Source organism: Sinohyriopsis cumingii, chromosome 15 (assembly GCF_028554795.1).
Source record: "Sinohyriopsis cumingii isolate HCF-2022 chromosome 15, ASM2855479v2, whole genome shotgun sequence".
In the NCBI taxonomy this organism is placed as follows: domain Eukaryota; kingdom Metazoa; phylum Mollusca; class Bivalvia; order Unionida; family Unionidae; genus Sinohyriopsis; species Sinohyriopsis cumingii.
The window spans coordinates 96097543-96114416 of record NC_142975.1 but is presented as its reverse complement, the minus strand read 5'-3'; the positions used below and the strand labels follow the sequence as shown (position 1 = coordinate 96114416).

Genomic DNA, 16874 nt, shown 5'->3' with positions numbered 1-16874 from the left:
ACCATGTCGTTGACGAGGAAGAAACCAGATTGGCTAGGAGTCAAATGTTGGACATCACCGAGACCAGTTTTTAAACTCCATTTTAAAAACGATATTGAATCATTACCTAAAGAACTGGAAGAGAAGATTTACAAGGAAGTTTGGCAGGGGTTTGCAAGAGTGAAATCTCAATGGGTGACTGTAGAACTTTTGTGCCGAGAAATTCACAAGAGGAAAGTGAAAAAAGTCAATCAGTGTGTTAGATTTCTCTGGGTCAAGGGTGCATTCATCCTATTATATTACTCTAAACCGTTTACATCAAAAGAGTCCAATGAGATTCTTGAACGTTACCCTGAATGGCAGTGGTCAGAGATTACTCACTATGTGGATTACTTTTGCTCTAGGAGAAGATTGTGAATTGTACGGACTGACCTATTCATGCATACTTTACAAGAGAACATTCGTGCTTTGCCTGTGGAGTTGAGAAAACGCATTTATCGAGAGCTGGTCAAAATACAAGTCAAACGTAAAGAACAGTTGCATCCGTTACGTCACCAGATGTTTAACCACTGGTACCTGAATGGTATAAGGAAACTGATTCGTCAGAAATTGTTTCAATGGTCAGACCTTGTTCAATACTTCCAAGCCACCGATGATCCACGTGTTGATAATTTTGGTTACTTCGAGATTCGCCTAGTGCAACGCATTGAGGAAGACAAGTTAAAAGATTACCAACATATTTTACGTGGAATCTATTTAGCGGAAGAGGAAACTTCTAATCGAAGTTTGAAGTTTAGGTTACAGTTTGGAGCATTTAGATTCCCCACTGAAGAACGAAGATCTCTGGGTAGAAAGTACGTGTATTGTTACCGAAACAAAGAGAGTATAAAAACAGGCTGCCATGCTACGACTTTTATCACATGTGATTGAACAGATTCCGTGGAATGAACTCAATGACCATATTCAAACCGTGGATCATTACCATCAATTATTACAAGAACTGTATCCAATCAATTTGGGTCGACAAGTGGTGTGTGTCTTAGTGACTTGTTTTCTGGGATTTCGTTTGCCAGTAGATTCCTTGTGGACTAATTACGAACAGTACTTACCACTCAAATGGCCTTAAATGGTCACGAAAGACTCCTTTTGCTCAAAGCCTTGCGTTTTCATCTGGATACTTCTCGACCTCTACGGGAAAAAAAGATTCGTCAACTTTTAACTACCGAAGATGTGTATGACGATGTGTGTGTAGCTTGTGACTTACACCCCCATTGGACAGATGTCCGTGACTGGAAAAATGGGGTTTTGAGGCTTGGACCCAAGAAGTGGCCCAGTATGCACGAGAGTTGTTCAAGGAAAAAAGTTACTTTTCAACCTGTGTTAGTGACGGTGCCAGAAGAAGAACCCGTCACCCAGGACAGGACTGTCGAGGACATGACTGAAAGACCCTTTCGGGAGGACACTTGTGTGACTTTACCCCCTATAGAACTGGTCAGAACATTACCCAAAACATGTTGTACAGACACTTGTTTTTATTCTACGTTGATGGTTATCATGTGCCTTTTATCGTTGTACTTACGCCTTTGGCTTTTATGTATTTTTGTCTTTCGTGTTCATGTTTAAAACATTCAATAAACGTGTCCTGAAAAAGTATAAAAACTCTTGTCTTCTGTTTCCGTGTCACAAGTGACATTCCTAACACTATGGCTACTTCTGCTGTCTCTGCTCCCTCTTCCTCTACTGTCAAAGTCATCGACGAACACTAAGATCGTGCCAGTTGGGAGGCTTTGTATCTTCGCCATCCCTTTAACATGCTCATTGCTGGACCTAGCGGTTCAGGCAAAACCGAATTCGTCAAACGTTTGATCGAACATAAACATCATTTGATCGATCGTCCACCTCAACGCATCGTGTGGTGTTACAAAGAGTGGCAATCGGCGTACAGCCTCTTGTGAAAAAGTCAAGGCGATTTCATCGTGTTTGTGGAAGGCATTCCTAAAAAAAGACGACGGCATCGTCTCTGACTCCCGTCAAACCCATTTGGTCATTTTCGACGACATGTTAGGAGAAGACGAAGAAGAAATTAAACTGTGGTTCACGCGCAAAGGGCATCACCGTAATGCCAGTGTCGTTTACATCACCCAAAATTTATTTCAACAAAGTAAAGCCCATCGCACCATCAGTCTCAATGCGCATTACGTGGTCTTGTTTAAAAGCCCTCGAGATAAATCGCAAGTGCAAGTCTTAGCTAAACAGTTAGGAACGCCTTGGCTGACTCAGGCGTACGACGATGCCACTCAAACTCCACACGCTTATTTATTCGTCGATTTGAAACCTACGACCCCCGATGATCTGCGATTTCGTACCCACTTGTTTCACCACTGGTGCCAAGACGGAGGGCCTGTCCTGTACACGTCTGCGTCCTCGACTTAATTTCACTCAACAAAAAAATCTATAAAAACCTTAGACACTTTTCGTCTGTCTCACACAGTTTGAACATGACGTCCCTTCAGTCGCATCTTCCCGTCAAATTGATTCGTGCCTTGTATGGCATCAGTCGAGAAAAAAATCCACAAATACGGGCTCGTGTCTTAGAAGCTAGTCTCAAAGAAGTCTTACGATCGTTCACGGTGACAGCACGTCAATTACTACAAGGGATCATTCAGATTCCTCATCAAACCAAACGTTTTTTGATAGAAACAAAGTCGCTTTGACCCAACTGGCCGATCCTCGCATCGACACTCAAAGCAAAAAACAAATCATTTTGAAACCTGGAGGGAGCGGTACTCTAGGAGGGGTCATCATTCGCTCTCTATTAAGATGGGATCCTAATACTCCCAAACTTCTCCCCAAGAAAAAAGTCAAGCGAAGCTCCAAGAAGAAAAAGAGCCACGTTGCCAAGACCAAGTCCCCAAGGAGACCCGTGTCTCCAAGAACTTCTCCAGTGGCGGGACCCTCCTCTTACCAGACACCAGCCCGGAAAAAGAAAAGCCCCCAGAAAAAGAAACAGAGAAAAGGTCCCCAGAAAAAGAAAAGTCCACAGAAGGAAACTAGTCGCAAGAGAGGCACTTCAGCCAGGACGCAACCTTACACTCGCAAACCACGACCTGACACGGCGGTGACCGCGTCTCCGGCATCCTCAGGTTCATTCACTTCTCCGTTGATGACAACAAGAACTCAAGAGTACTTGGAGACGTTGATCACACCAAGAACTTCTCCGTTGATAACAACAAGAACTTCCCCAGTGGCAGGACCCTCCAATTTAGTGTCAGTGGCCGCTGCTCACAAAGTACCTTCTCCCAAAATCAAACTCCAAGAGAGATCGGGCATGTTACAAAGTTTACTAGATTTGTCCAGGCAAGAAATGGCTCGATTTAGTCCTTTGCGTACCTCTGCACGACGTGTCATGCCTGCCCTGAAGTTGATACGACGTAAAGACAATCAGTGGCGACGCGTTCCACTATAAAAAAGGCCTGTGACTAAGTAGGGGTATTAGTGTTTTGGGTGCTAACGACTCAAAGATGTCACCTCCAGAAAACATCCCTCTTCTAAACAACCCCAAGGAAAGAAAAGGAAAGGAGTGCCTCCACGTTTAGTCAAACATGGGGACATGTTATCTGTCCTGTCCAAAGCTTCTCCGCCCCTATGAAAAAAACTCATTCAAACAGCCTCCAAAGAGGTCATCGATACCGTGTGCGAATGTTGTTTGAACGTCTTGAAAGGCACGATCCCTTTGTCCAAACACCAGAAACAACGCTTAGGCAAACATTGTCACGTTCTTCGCCAAATCGTTCAAAAGAAAATCCCCATTCGTCAAAAGAAGAAGATATTGGTCCAACGTGGAGGAATTTTACCCCTCTTGTTAGGCCCATTGCTGAAAGGAGTATTGGGAACCATGTTGGGAGGACTGGTGGGAGCAAGATAAAAGGGACCTCTGAAGTCTCAAGATCTCAGAATCGACCCCTGACAACCCCATGGAAGGACGAAAACTAGCTTTAGTGCCTTACAAACGATGGATGGAATACCATCGTTGGCAAGAACGACGCACCCCGCATTTACCTCCCAATCCCCATTTAAGCGAGATGTCCCAGTTACAACACGAACTGCAGTTCTTGATGGATCGCCAAGATTTGTCCGAAACAGAAAAATCGCAAAAGTACGGTCAACTCTTGCAACGACTGCAACTCTTTCACCAGAAAGCCTCAGACGAAACAGCTCTTCCCACTCTGAAAGATTTTAAGACCTTGATGAAAAGTCCAGCACCATCACCTCTACAACCACCACCAGTGACCAAGACAGAAAAAGGAGAAGAAGAAGGGTTTAAAACTCCTCCAGAAAAGGTACGCAAGTTAACAACACCACCTACCTCCAGAATTAGATGGATTAGAAAGATGATGACCACTCCTTCTTCATCACAAGAGAAAAAGAAGGTGAAGACAGAAGTGAAACAAGAACCGATATCCCCTGTTCAGACATCCTCCTGCTCGACACCTATTGCCGGTCACATACGCAAAGCATCATCCAAGAGTGGGTGTCTTATTAACACACAAACAAACAAACAAACAATGGAAAAAGTGTTAGCCAGCATTTACTACGATCCCTCCCATCCTGCAGGTTACGCATGAGTTCAAAAATTGTATCGTGCTGCCAAAACGCGACTGAAAAGTCTCCGTTTACCTCAAGTGCAACGATGGTTACAAGAACAAGTTACCTATACTTTACAGAAACCCATTCGACGCAAGTTTTCCAGAAGTCGCACAAGAGTGGAAGGCATCGATCATCAATGGCAAGCCGATTTAGCCGATGTCTCTCATTTGGCCAGCTACAATCGCGGGTACAAATATTTGTTTTGTGTCATTGACGTCTTTTCCAAATTTGCCTGGGTCGTACCCTTGACTTCCAAATCGAGCAGTGAGTTAGTGCGAGCCCTGCAACGAGTGTTGAAATAAAGCGGTCGTCACCCTCTTCGATGGCAAACGGACAAAGGCACGGAATTTCTGAACCATGCTTTCCAAAAAGAATTAAAGAAAAGTGACATTCATTTTTTTACCACCGAGAATCCCGAAACCAAAGCCAGCATCGTGGAACGTTTTCAACGCACTTTGAAAGAACGCATGTGGAAATATTTTACGCATCACCACACTCTGAAGTACATCGACATCTTACCGCACCTGGAGCAAGCGTACAACCAATCTTACCATGGAAGCATTGGACGTGCCCCGCAAGAAGTGACTCCCGACAACGAAATGTTGGTATTTGAGCGCCTGTTCGGTACGTCCCCGACGAGGGCTGCCCCCAAGAAAAGTGGAGTGTTGGCCGTAGGAGATTGGGTACGCGTTGGCAAAACCAAACGCACTTTCGACAAAGATGACTTACCTAACTGGACGACCGAATTGTTTCGTGTCACTGGACGAGTGCATGGCCGTCATCCTGCCGTCTATAAATTGGAAGACATGAACGGAGAAGTGCTCAAAGGAACGTTTTATTTGCCCGAGTTACAACGTGTCACCACAAAAGAAGACGACGTGTACGACATCGAAAGCATTCTGGAACGCAGAACCCGTAAAGTGGGCAAACGACGTGTCAAAGAAGTCAAAGTACGTTGGAAAGGATATCCACCCAGTTTCGATTCTTGGATCGACGCTTCGCAAGTCATCGACTATAAAAAGAAATGACCATCAAGCCCTTTCACACAGACGCAGCTACTACTGCTACCACTCCTTCACCCAGTTCTTCTGTGCAAGATTTACAAAAACAACCCTTGTGGGTGTGGTGTGGAGAACGTGTGCCTAAAACACAAATCGTCTTTTTCTGCCAAATCTTCGTGGTGTATTGTGTCATCGGGGCAGCCATCGCCAATCTGAGTTTGCAACAAGGAGACAAACAATTGTGGACCATTTTATTGAGCAGTTGCATCGGTTACCTGCTTCCCAATCCCTCCCTGAAATTCTCCTCGAACGGGAACAACAGGAACCTTGTGTCCAGTGCCGGTGTCAGTCACCACTCCAACAACAACAACAACCCCATTTTGGAAGGAGACACACCTCTGACGTCCAGTAACCCCTCGGACAGCCACAGAACTCTGGAGTTATGAACAATAACAACCAATTTTACTTAACCTTACCCAGTGACAGTTCCATGGAGGTGTTTCCCAAGAACACGTTGTGCTGTTACACGGCCAAATTACCTCAGGCCATCCAATTAGATCACGAAGCCCATTGGGAAGTGGCTTTAGTAGAAATCATTCACCCAACCCAAGTCCTCAATGTCCTTCCCAATCAAAAATTTTTTGATGTGGAAGTTCATGACGAACCATTGCAACAGTACCTGGATACCTATGGCAAATATAACATAAAAACTCCTGGCACAAAAATCAAAAGTACACCACCTATCATTTGTCCATTCCCGCCGGCTATTATTTTAGTGGTAGTGGTCAACATTTGGTGAGCTCCATAGCCTCCAGGTTTAATGTCGTGTTTATGAAAGCTTTGGAGATTGTCAAAAATAGTGTCACCATGGAATACCACAAAGCAGCTCGTCGCTTCTTGATGAAATTTCCTGAGGGGGGTAAAATCATGTCCATTTTATTTTGTCCTGAATTGTTTGACATGTTGGGCGGAGACATGGACATGAGGATGGCCATGCTCAAGAAAAACGAATTGCCAGTCATTTCCGACAACGATTCTTTTGCCAAGCTATTTCGTTCCCCAGTAGAACTGAACCAAGGACTGAATTTGATCTTTGTGTACTTCGATTTGGTGGAGTATAACGTGGTGGGACACACCTCTGTGTCGTTACTGCGTGTCATTCCTTTCAAAGTGGATTCTGTCACGAACGCAGACGAGGAAGGTGGAAACACTTACCACGTTCACCGCGAATTTGTACATCCTCACTATTTGCCTGTCAGTAAGTCTTATTTGGACACGGTCAACATTGCTATAAAAGGAGATCTGGGACAAAATATTCCATTCACTAAAGGGAAAGTCACGGTGAAACTCCATTTTCGAAAACGGTTCTCTCACGACTCGTAAGTCATGTATCCAGTGTACCGAGGGGTTGTTCGACAGCGAGGACACGGTTTAGGAGATATGTTAAAATCGGCTTTCCGTTCGGTGGCTCCGGTGTTGAAACCGATGGTGACACGCGGATTGCACGCCTTGAAAGATGCCGCACTGACGCAAGGCAAAGAATTTTTCCAAAATGTCATCATCGACAAACAAATCCCCAAAGATTCCTTCTTGAGGGCAGGCAAAAATGTCTTGCTGCAAACGGGTAAAGACCTTTTGGGCCGACGATAAACACCTATAAATGCCCTGCACGCTACCGAGTCAGGCATTCAACAAGGACAAGGCAGAAAGAGACGAAAAAGAAAACACCCTTTCACCAAACTTCACACGTCTGAAGCTAGAAAGACAAAGAAAAGAAGAACCGTTCGAGATTTAGACGTTTTCGATTATTGAAAAACAGAAAAAAATGATGCACCGAGAGTCTTGCGCCTGTTCCAAGTCGGAACTGGATCTGTTTGCCATGCCCCCCACCATGATGACCATGCAAGAATCCCAGTGGGTGGAATTTATCCCGTCTCCTCTTTGACGGATTCCGCTCCCATCGAGTTTGAAATCAAAGGACAGCCCGAAGATTACATCAATCTGAATAGCAGTTACTTGTACTTGAAAGTGAAAGTGATCGAACCACCCATCGCTAACATAGACAATGATGATGTAGTAGCTCCCGTCAATAATTTCATGCATTCCTTGTTTAGCGAAGTGGACTTGTACTTGAATAACAAACTGGTCAGCAGCAGCATGGATACTTACCCTTACCGAGCGTACCTGGAAAATCTCTTGACGTACGGAAAAGAAGCCAGGAACACTCATCTGGATGCTTGCGTGGTATGAAAACCTGACAAAGCGACTAAGTTCAACAGCATTACAGTTGCTGGGGATGCTGAAAATACAACGGGATTTGTAGAACCACGAACGAAAATTCATTTAAGTCGTAGTTTAGAACTGATGGATCGCTTGCATCTAGACATGTGGTTACAAGAAAAGTATTTGCTGAACGGGTTGGATATCCGCGTGAGACTGAATCTCAGCAGTGCCGCTTTCCATTTGATGGCTGCTGATGGTTCCACTTACAAAACCAAAATCGAGGAAGCCAGACTCTACGTGCGTCGTGTGGAAGTGTTACCTAAAGTGGGAAACGACGTCACTCAGACGTTAAGCAGAACGACCGCCAAGTATCCGATACGAAGAGTGGAAGTGAAAACGTTTACCATTCCTGCTGGACAGGATCCATGATCGAAGATCATCTGTTCCAAGCTCAGTTACCCAAACGTGTAATCCTTGGTATCGTCAAGAGTTCAGCCTTCAGCGGAGCCTACCATGAAAATCCTTTTGAGTTTCAACATTACAATGTGTCCAAGATTGAAGTCAGTCGCGATGGCAAGACCTTGTGTACCCGACCCTTTAAGCCTAACTTTGGTGCCGCGAAGAATTATTTGAGATCGTACTTGTCCCTGTACGAAGCCACCGGACAGTTAGGAACCAACACCAGTCATGGCATTACGTACGACGATTACGCAGGAGGCTACGCTTTGTGGGCTTTCGATTTCACTCCAGACCAAGGCAGCGACGAGGGACATTTCCACCCTATAAAATCCGGCCAGATTCGCGTGGAAATTCAGTTTGCGAGTGCACTGCCCCCAGAGAACACAGTGAACATCGTCCTGTATGCAGAATTTGACAATAACATAGAAATCAACAGTTTGAGAGAAGTCATTCTAGATTATTAGAAGCTATGAAAGATTGTTATCCCTCTTTACCTAGTGGAGAAACTTTGAAGATGGAATGCAAGGAGACCGTGGAAGAAGAATCCCAAGACAAAGACGATGAAGTTATGATGAAGTCGAGATGGCCAGAACAAGAAGCCCATTTAGTCTCCTGTTTTGCCAAACACTTGGTCGAAAAAATGACGGAATTGATCAAGAAAGATTGCTATGGATGTCAAAACGATCATCCCAGTCAAATTCAACACGATAAATGCCTGATGCTGAGTCAAGAAGAAAAATTGGATGAGTATCTGGACGAAGCTTGGAGTCTCATCTCGGACGAAGTTGTGTTGCATCAGTGGTATAAAGACTTGCGTGAACATTCTTGACCACTATTAACCACTCAAGAGATCCATCGTATCGGAGCTCTCCTAAATCAGAGTGGGGAGACGAAGCGAAGAAACGGTTATTTGTCAGACATTTTCAAGCAAAAAGTCAGGATCGAATTGATCACTTATCATTACCTGTGAAGAAGAAAAAAACATGGATACCTGGGAACTTTATTACCTTTTGAACCACAGCTCGTACACTGCTTCTTGGAATCCTGTCGTCTGTGCTAAAGATGAACTCCCTCATCGCAAACCTCAAGACCATCTAGCTTATGTCATCAACACGGACGACAGTCATCTCCCAGGAACCCACTGGGTAGCCGTCTACTTTCCTCAAAAAGGATGTGTGGAATATTTCGATTCGTATGGATTGCCTCCTTTGGAAGACGATATCATCGACTTTATGAGAAGAAATGCTCAGACCACCCGATTCAATAATGTGAAATTACAAGGCACAGATTCCTTGGTGTGTGGACAATATTATGTGTATTTTCTGCATCATCGCAGCCTGGGCTATTCCTTAGAACATTTAGTGACTCATTTTGATCCTCGTTCTTCTTCTAGAAACGATGTGAAAGTAGATCAATGGTTTTGTGACCATTATGCTTATCTTTTGTCTCAAGTTAGGAAACGTAGTGTCCATCAATGGCCTAATGACTTCCAACAATGGAAATCACAATTTCATTCACAACGTTGTCAACCCTGTCCAAAATAATGTGTGAGTTGAAAAAAATGTTTGTGATTTGGAAAAAAAATGTTTAATGTTATATTGTTTGATTATTGTTAGTGTTAAGTGATTCTGAATAAAAATGTTGTGTTTTGAAGAAAAAAATGCCTTTGTGGTTTGTTTGGCTATAGGAATCTTGAGTCATGCTCTTTGATTTCTTACTAGCCCTCTCATGACACTCATTGAACGTTCCGGCTCGAATACCGTGTAGGGATGTTTTCCTTCACGTCCGCGCTTTGACTTTAAAAAATCCGGGTAGCCTCCAGTCTAACCATCCATTGTTGACTCATCCTCCTACGAAGATGTGCTCCAAACTAGCTAAGCTAAACGAAGCCTACGTGAATTTGCATAGGGTCAGACACAGTCTGATACCGAAGCCAGAAGAAATAGAGAATGTGAGAATGTTAAAAGTCACTGAAGACCTGATAGAAGAGCTCTTCAGAGAAGAAATGAACAGGGAGAAAGAAGAATGGATAGAGAAGTACAGACTTCAGAAACAACAGAGAGAGCAGCAACAGCAACAAGAGCAGCAGCAACCTGACAGAGGCTTTGTCGATTGTCGTATCGACACCAAAGAGTTCTTCTTCTCTTTCCGAAGAAGGAGAGCTATCATCAGAAAGTCTATCGTCAGAGGACGTCGCATTCTTAGAAACTAAAAGATTGCCATAGCAAACAAAAGAAAAACAGCCCTTTTCAGGGCTACCCATACCTCTAGAAAAGAAATAGCAATCGATTTGCCAATGTGTGTATGTAGAGTAGTGTGAATATAAACACTCACTCTTTTCTGGTGTGATTGTATATATTTATGTGTGTGGGTGATTGTAAGCGCTTAAGTAAGTTTGTGTGAATAGGAGATTATGATCATGTTTTTTGCTGTTTGACGTGCGTGGAGAGTAGATTTGGGGTTTGATTTGACTGCTTTGCGTATGTGGATAGTATATTATTTGTTTGATGAAATTTTTTTAGAATAGTGATAGGTAGTATAAAAAAGTCAGTAAGTGTTTCTTTTAGGTCCGCGCGTTGTTTGGTCATCATCTAGGTAATATAAATTTTGTTTTAAGGGGATGTTTTCCTTCACGTCCGCGCTTTTAGTATAAATTGAAAACTAATCGTCAGTTGGGCTACCCATCCTCGATCTGTTAACAGCAAGACAATGAATACAAGAATTGTAAAGCTTCTAGAACTCCAGATGCACCTGGAATATGCCAGGCGTAAAGTGAATGAGCTGGCTGCAGAGACCATAGTAGAAGACCCAAGGATAAAGAAAGAAGAGGAGGAGAGAAGACAGAGAGAAGAGGAGGAAAAGAAAATAGGAGAGAGGATGTTGTATAAAATTCTAGAGACAGAGGATTGGGGTGCTGAGGCCAATCATCCTCCCTCTGCGCTCCCAGTCAAAAGAAGAGTGAAAGGAGATTGGAGTAGAAGATGTGTGTGTGGTGCCAGGCATGGAAGGTGCCATCATTAACCAGGTGCCATGGAGTTCAAAACAAACAGCCCTTTTCAGGGCTACCCAAACCTTTAGAAAAGAAATAGTAATCCATTTGCCAATGTGTGTATGTAGAGTAGTGTGAATATAAACACTGACTCTTTTTTCCTAGTGTGAGTGTATGTGTTTATGTTTGTAAGCGCTCACGTACGTTTGTGTGGATAGTAGATTATTATATTTTGTAAGCGCTTAAGTTGGTTTGTGTGGATAGTAGATTTGGATTTCATTTTAATGCTTTGCGTGTGTGATAGTAGATTTGGGGTTTGTTTATTGCTGATTCGCGCTTGTGGATATTAGATAATATGAGAAGAGAAAAGTAGGGGATGTTTTCCTTCACGTCCGCGCGTTGTTTGGTCATGATCTAGGTAATATAAATTTTGTGTCTTAAGGGGATGTTTTCCTTCACGTCCGCACTTTAACTATAAGAACCCACAAAGTTCGTCATTCACACCATTCTGCAAAGAATGAAAAAGAAGATGGCTTCGAACCACCTTGAAAAAAATGAAAAAAGTGCAAGACGTCCTGGACAATTTGGGCATGATGGAGAAAATGTTAGTTAGGCTAAACGAGGATCACTATTCTTATAGTCCCCATCGAGTGAAGATGGAGATTAACAACTTACGAAAACTAAAGGAAATCATCAGTGATCTGTTGAAAGAAATAAAGGAGGAGAAGGAGGATGAAGAGGAAAGGATAAGGATGAGAGCATGGAACGAAAAAATTGAAAAAGAAGATGAAAATGAGAAGAGGAAGAAAGAAGAGGAGGAGAAGAATAAAGAAGAAGAAAAGAAGGAAGAAAAGAAAGAAAAGAAGAGAAAAAGTGTAGGACAGAAAATAAGAAGCTGGTGGAGAAATAGAAGAAATTAGAAGAAGAAAACCAAAGGCCCTTTTCAGGGCCACCCACATTTCTCGAAAAAAGATAGACTTTCAATTGCCCACCCCTATTTTTTTTTTGTTTTTTTGTTTATTAAAAAAATAGAGACCCCTCCCTGTTTCAATTTTCGTATGTTCTATTTCCATAGACCCATCAGGTCGGGACCTTATTAAAATAGGGTCCCGACCCTGTTCTATTTTCCCTTGTCGCTCAACAGACTCACAATCTATTCCCATGTTAAATTCCCCTTGAGGCTAGAGTGGTCCAAGACTTTTTCCCATGTTAAATTCCCCTTGAGGCTAGAGTGACCCAAGACTTTTCCCCATGTTAAATTTCCCTTGAGGCTAGAGTGACCCAAGACTTTCCCATGTTAAATTCCCCTTGAGGCTAGAGTGACCCATGATTTTTCCCCATGTTAAATTTCCATTGAGGCTAGAGTGACCCAGGGGGTTCTGTAATGCTAATTCCCATTGAGCCTAGGGTGACCCCATTCACTACTGATATATCCCTGCGATACAATCTAATCAAAAACCTTTTATGTTGTTGTTTCCAGAGTTTGGTTTCGGTGAAATCAATTATTATTATCTTTACATTCGAAATGTTCTTGGAACAAGACATAATCGGGAATTATTGTGAATTCAGACAAGGAAACCTTGGATTATATTACTGTATTTCAACAAAAGATTGTTGCCGAATCACCACTCACCAGGTCACAATAGACACAGCATCGCCTTCAGAGCTAGATTTATTCTGGACAACCACTAACGTTTATTCAGAACTTTAACCATTAGGACTTGCTTTAGAAATTATAAGATTATCTGGGATTTATTTCGTAATACCATAAGCTAGCTGTTTTGCAATTTTACTTTGCATTTGAGGGAAATAAATTATTTGTTGAATTGTGCGAAACTCGCTGGCTTTAGCTGTTTTCTATTACATTGTTTAAGACAGTAGAATCATAACTTAATACAACAGCAACATAGCATAATATACATGTTATCACCTTGCAGATATTGCAATGCATGGTATACGTTTTACCTTGAACTTCTTCGCTTTGATACTGCTATCGTGTAATATGCTCCAGGTAGGTCAGATAATATAAACCTTGTGACAGGGTGAAGTTTAAGTTTCACCCTATGACTGTTATTTGCCAGATTAACAACAGCTGAAAATAAACAGTAAAGAATATAAGTTTTTAAAGTAAGGCATGAATATATATATATGTGTGTGTGTGTGCTGTTAAGGCAATTTGTTGCGTAATATTAGCAAGTGTATAGTTGAATTGGTAGAAAAGTAAACTTTGTAAATTTTATATTTATAACACTAGTCATGCCTACATCCATATATCCATCCATACACACGCACGCACGCACGCAAGCACACAGAGATAGGAGAGATAGGCGTTAACAACCAACATTAATTATATAATTAACAGGCATTTTGAAAAGACATTTGATACAAATTATAGAAATAAAGATGTAATCATGTAAAATGTGAAATACTAAATGAAAGATCTATAACACAATGTTTAAGACACACACACATATATATATATATATATATATATATATATATATATATATATATATATATATATATATATATATATATATATATATATATATTGAACAACGCTTCTTAAATGCCTATCTTCACGTATTGTACCCAGGGGTCGTGAATTGCCATTAATAATTATTTTATGTGTTTAGTTTATATCACTTTTACACATGATATATTAATTCAATACAACGCAATGTTACGAAATATTAGGAAATTGTATTGCGGCACTGTAGTAGTGTACACTTGTTAAATATTATATTTATAACATCAGTCATACCTACAGACACACATCTGTCCATCCTACCATCCATCCATCCATCCATTCATCCATCTATCTATATCAAATTGTAAGCCACCCATAACTGTCTCAAAATATTATATTTAAAGTATAAAAACTAACGTGTGAAGTTGTAATTGTAACCGAACTTGTACATTGTCAGTGGTTTAAAGAGATAGGGGAGAGAGGCATTTACAACTAACATCAATTATATTTTCATAACATATTAGTTATAATTAACTTTCATTTTCTAGAAACGACATTTGTTAACAATTCTAGCAATAAAGATCTAATCATAGAGAAAGAAAAATTGAAAATTTAATAGTAAGGGCATATATATATTAACAACTCTTATTAAACGTGTATCTTCATACATGGGTCACAAAGTTCCATAGCAATTGCGGTTGTGCTCATTTCACCGGAAATGTCTTCTTCATTTTTAATCGAGACTACTGAGGGACAAGTCCAAACAACTTTATATACACGCGATATGGTAACGAGAAAATGGGTCTGTAGTTAGGATTTGAAGCAGACATTAGAAACGCTACAAAGATACAGAAAGTTAGGGGCGGTGGCTGTAAATGGAAGATAAAAAATAGTAAACAAAAGAACATGCAGGAAATGCACTGGCATCTCAAATGACTTTTGTCAATTCAGGTGTTTACTCGACCTGATACATTTAACTACTATAAATACTCACTTTTTAATCAATTATTTAATTATTTAATTATTTAATTGACTACAATTCCAAAACAAGTTTGAAGGATAGCGCTAAACACTTTGTTCATTGAAAGCATACATGCTTGCCGTTTTAAAGATTTAGCATGTACGAAGAAGAACGGAGGGAGCCCACACTTCATATATACCACTAAACAATATTAAGTATCATGTCTTGAAAATTATAACACTTGCCCCATGCCATAAAATGAATATTTGATTTATATTTTTTATTTAATTCTGCCATTGATAAGAAGATTGTCTAACCAAGAAGTGTTTAAATGACTCATTGCTGACATGTACAGCCTCATAAGATGTTAAATTCATATAAATTTAGAGTTCATAAATCTATTCAAGCCGGAACTTATACAGCATTTTTAATTCTTGACATGAAGTTGTGTTTGCATTAGATAACAACTTAAGAGGATGATGACGCAAATGATAAAAACGATAATGGTGATGGTCAAGTGCATGAACTTCCCAAACTATCTCTAACCGACAAATCCATTTTGACTTTTGTAAAACCTTATATTGCAGTTATATCATGCCAATACTGCAAAATGTACGATTTTGGTTTTCTAATATTACGTGCCAGGATTAAAATTAATAATTACTTAACAATACAGAATACTCGATTATTTAAACGCTTGAAATGTGTTACTACGGATAAGCTCTGTTTAGTACGTTATCGGTCGATGGGAAAACGCCAAAATCAGGTACCCACGTCATCTAGAACTAGTACGGCGATAGTGATTCCTAGCTCTATATCTAATAACCTTTATATATTTACGCCCTTCTTAGATTCTACTTTGTGGCATTTGAAATTTATAGTCTAGCAATTACCAGTAAAAATTTCTCGACAACTTATTTTTAATGAGTGCAGTTTCGACATTATACTTACGAACTCTAATTTGAGTACCTACTATTTGTTTCTTAAAGACTCCAGCAACTTATTTTCTTTGCGGAATGTTTCTTGATTATGTCCTTTTCGTATTTTTTTGTGTCTAAAAACAGTATGTTTGCTTTGATACCATCATAAAACTTATTTTTCTAAGCATTTATCCAGAAACACGCTGTATAAATGAACATTAGCTTTATGAGTTTATCACATTTATTTTTTACCTTGTCATCATCCATGTTTGTTTGCACAAATTTGAACAGAAGTGCTTACATACTTACACCCATACACTATATACCATACCATCAGATTCGATGTTTGGAGTGACCAATGAACATTTTTAAACCATCCTTCACCCATTATGTATCAACCGAAAACCAATGTTTAGTAACCATCAGTTATCTCATATCCAACATATAGATTGTAAGGACCAATACACAGTTATCGACCATCCCAAGTCCAATGATTTACTATCCAACACCTCATAATGACTCTCGATAATCCAGTTATCTTACAATCCACGCTATACTATGCATAACGCTGTTAGGAGCAACAGTCAGTTATCAATGATCCAGCAAAGACCATATACTTCGTTCATGATACAGTAAATTTACATTAAAAACTCCATTTATATTTTCTTGGTTTCTATCGTTTTCACTTTGCAATTGTGTCACACCGAAAATGGACGCAAGTATATATTTTTCTCATACTGCAAAAAATCACACTTCGAAAGAACTAAGTTCATGTGTGACTTTTAGTTATCAGATTGGTCACTCCAAATGACGTTTTAGATGGGATAGTGCGACGTGATAGTTCAGCATTGATTACTCCAAATGTAGTGTTGGATAGTATACATCTGGGTGACGGATAGTTAAGGCTTGGCGCTTGTTTAAAATTCGCTGCTTGTTTAAGAGTAGATAACTGAGCATCACTGGCATGTTGGATAGTGTATATTGGGTATTGGATTGTAAATAACTATAACTAGCTGCCGGATAGTATAATAATTAGCTCATGGATAGTAGAAAATGTGGCATTGGTCACTCAAAACGGATTGTTCGATAGTATAATTTGGAGTGGTGCTAGTACTCCTACACGTCGCATTTTTGCACAAATACAAAAAAATCTTAATGCAAGGTTCTAAGCTGGGTGCATTGTAACAAAATTATATGATTTAGACAAAATGTTCTTGACTAGTTG

The 16874-nt window shown here is 40.6% G+C and overlaps 1 long non-coding RNA gene across 1 annotated transcript in view; it reads right to left on the bottom strand.

Moving 5' to 3' along the window:
• The window catches only part of LOC149782362 (uncharacterized), a 50618-nt gene that overhangs the window by 9563 nt on the left and 24181 nt on the right, over window positions 1-16874 (bottom strand). The window contains exon 3 of the long non-coding RNA XR_016414583.1: window positions 13264-13390. This is a non-coding gene — a long non-coding RNA (uncharacterized LOC149782362). The remainder of the gene's footprint in view (window positions 1-13263; window positions 13391-16874) is intronic.